This window comes from Chamaea fasciata, unplaced genomic scaffold (genome assembly GCF_029207755.1).
Source record: "Chamaea fasciata isolate MVZ Bird 193981 ecotype frontalis unplaced genomic scaffold, bChaFas1.0.hap1 SCAF_1, whole genome shotgun sequence".
In the NCBI taxonomy this organism is placed as follows: domain Eukaryota; kingdom Metazoa; phylum Chordata; class Aves; order Passeriformes; family Sylviidae; genus Chamaea; species Chamaea fasciata.
The window spans coordinates 106488674-106491864 of NW_027094086.1; the positions used below are offsets into that span (position 1 = coordinate 106488674).

The window sequence follows — 3191 nt, forward strand, 5'->3', positions numbered from 1 at the left end:
CCATTGATTCCTTAAGGACACTTCCTTATGTCAGCTATGTCTCATTGCTGGGGAATTCGTTCTGATAAACGCTGCAAATGTTACTGTGCTAAATTTTATTCTTTTACTTGGAATTCTGTCCCTTTGGACCACCTACACCCTTTCCATAGAGCTCTGGAGGGCTGTGGAAGATGAACACCATTTTGTGAGCACATTATTCCAGATGTACTCTATACCCTCACAGGGTGAGAGCAGTGTAATACAGTTCTTTGGACATTTGCCTCCTGCTTTAGATTTTCAGGCAACCCTGGAAAGATAATTACCATTTTGACATCACCTATCTGGGAATGTTGATTACTTAAACACTGTCCTTGTTGACTTTATTCCTTGTAGATGTTTTTGATCTAGACATGCTTTGCCTTTTCTTTGTGTGTGTGTCTCAGGGTGTGTTTCTTTAAGATGTGTATTTTCCCATTTGTTAAAACCTCATATTGTGGCAAGAGACATATCTGGTAAAAAAATCCAAAATATTTAAGAAAACGGGGTTGATAATAAATGGAATTGATTCTTTATGGTGTTAGGTATTCTGGGTTGATGTAAAGTCCTTCTCTAACCTGAGAAAATCAGAACTATCACCCTAAGACAGAACTTATAACCATGCATGTGATTAATTCATACCAGGAAATATTGTTCAGATTTTGAAGAAATATCATTCAAGAATAGCAGAGTGAGCAAAGTAGCACAGCAACTAGAAAGCCGTGGTTTAAGATGCATCTAGAGGGGTACAACTGCCTGCACAAGGCTTCTGTGGGGCTGCCTCTGCAGTGGATTGAGATTTAAAAGACCCTCTTGTTGCTACTGGAGCTGGCAATTCTTGCCATACTTGCTTTGGGTGGGTTTTTCCCCTCACAGAAAATAGATTACTGTTTCCCTCAAGTACTTTGTTAACACTGGAATAATAAACAGTATATCTTTTATGTGACAGGGTACCTGTAGGACTTAACCATACAGACAATAAAAGGGCTAAGATGTGCTTGAGCTGAACATAAACACTGGAAAGGACAATGTTTTTCACTAAGTGCTTTGTGCTTCTAGCTAAACAGAGTGGATACCATGAGCCACTTGCAGAGATGTTCAGGGCCAATGTGTCTTTCATAAGGAGCTAAATTAAGCCTATAAATCTTGCAGAAGTGAAAGATATGCTCAGATGCAACAGGTGAAAGCCTATTAAAAAATAACAGTGCATGTTTTAAATAGCCTGAGAAATATAGTCTCCTCTACTCATTTTTCATTGCATTTATAATTCTGTTTTCTTGTCTTCAGCTTATCTGATGGGGAAAATCTGTTTCATTGCTGATGTCCCAATCCAGTTTCATCCTTCCAGTTGTTTGTCCACTATTACCAGCAGATGTAGCAGAAGTCTTTGTCCTCTGTGGGGCTGGTGTCTCCCAGAACCTCAGGCAGCCCTCTGACACTCTTTTCCATTTACAAGCAGGCTTCAATAGGGAGTTACCTGCTTCTGGAAAGCTGTGATTCCCAAGCAGGAAGATACCTCCACCTATAACAATATCTTTGCATTAATTTCATCACAGCATACAGTTCTCCCCCCCCCTAGTATTTTCCTAGATTTTCTGCATAACGCTTGGAACAAACTGAAGAGACCATAAGGGCAAAGTGTGCTCATGAGCCTACTGATTAAAATCTAGGATAATTTAATTGAAACTATGCTTGTTCCAGGCATGCCAAGAGCAGAACTGTGTTTTACTGATTTTTAGAGTCTGGAGTGAAAGAGCAACAGGCCTCCTTTCTGTGTGCAAATAATACATACTGATAAAGTCTGCTGAAAAAAGGTAAACATTTGTGGAGGTGGTTGATTTCTCATCACAATACCAGATACTGCAAGTTTATACTGGATGGGTAAACCATTATGAGAATGGTTGGGAGCAGTAGTTGCTGGTTAATAAAGGGAGTCAAGTGAAAACTTCTGTAGGAAAACAAGAGCACTGATAGCATATAAGAAAGTGGCTGCACTTTCTGGCCACAGAAAAAGCAGAGTCCAATGGATACACAGCCATTATGAGATCCCCATTTTCTTGAGAGGCACCATGACCACTGCATTTGAGCCAAAGGTTCAGTGTTGGATCCTGTTGGAACAGAGCAAATGGGTAGATGTGTTTACCCAGCTGTGCCAACATCCCAGTGTTCTTCTCCTGGGGAATCATTGTGTGAGGGCAGGTGCTTGGAACTGTTTCTTCAGCTCTGACCCAGAACAGGTGCAACCTCTGCCAGGACTCTCCCGCTCTAGGGAGGCTGGTGATGATGTATTTCCTGTGAGTCCAAACCTCCATGCTGAGGTAGACTGGGAAAGAAAAAATCCATTAAAATTTCCATTAAAAAATTCTTTTTCAGCCTAGTGCTAACAAGAGCAACTTTATTTTACCTTTTTCTGATGCCAGCAACCTATGTGCATAATCTTAGGTCTTCCTTTCTTAAAATTTTGTCACCCAGCCAGTTTTCCATTCAAACTTTTTTCACTTCTCATAAAATTTCTCCCTTCTTGATTGCTGGCTCTTCTGCCTTGCAAGACCTCCTCATCCAGCCTCTGCAGATGAAAACAGACTTCACTGCACCACATCTAAGTTGATGTCCCAGCTGGCCCTCTCCAAAGCACATGTGGTCACTGCAGCATATTCAACACCCTAAATAGCTTTCTAGGTAAGAAGCTCAGGCTCCCAGGTTAGAAACTCTGTGAAGGGAGACTTTTGGCATCTGCAAAGTGCTCCAGTTCTCTGCTGCACGGGCCAGCAATATCCTCCCCTTTTGCTGTTCCCATTAAAGCCATCTGTGCATTGTGAGCCTCTGTGCTGGTGGGTGGGTCCTGATTCCCTTGCAGTACCTCCCTGTTTGTACAAACTTTGGGTCCTCCTGAGGCCATAATTTCTTCTTGTTTGATGACATTCTTACCTGCCTTCACAGAGTTGCTGGATTTCTGTGTGGCTTGTACACATTCAGCTCTTTAAACCAGAGAGATTTCACCAGCCCCATATCAGCAAGATAATATGGTAGGAAAATGGTTTCCTACCTCACTGCTGATTCCATAACCCTTCTCATTCCCCGTGGAAATAGTTATTATGAAATGCTTGCCAGATTTTAAAGTGAGCTATTTTAGGGGAAAGGACCTCAACAGGTTGGAGAGATAGGCAGACAAGACA

The 3191-nt window shown here is 41.7% G+C and overlaps 1 long non-coding RNA gene across 1 annotated transcript; it reads right to left on the reverse strand.

The window, feature by feature from the left end:
* Positions 1 to 269: 269 nt before the first annotated feature.
* On the reverse strand, positions 270 to 2733 carry LOC136286006 (uncharacterized). Its single transcript, XR_010719705.1, has 3 exons — positions 2420 to 2733; positions 2159 to 2338; positions 270 to 1537 (listed from the first exon to the last, which is right to left on the reverse strand). It is a non-coding gene; the product is annotated as an uncharacterized lncRNA (long non-coding RNA).
* Positions 2734 to 3191: the final 458 nt, after the last annotated feature.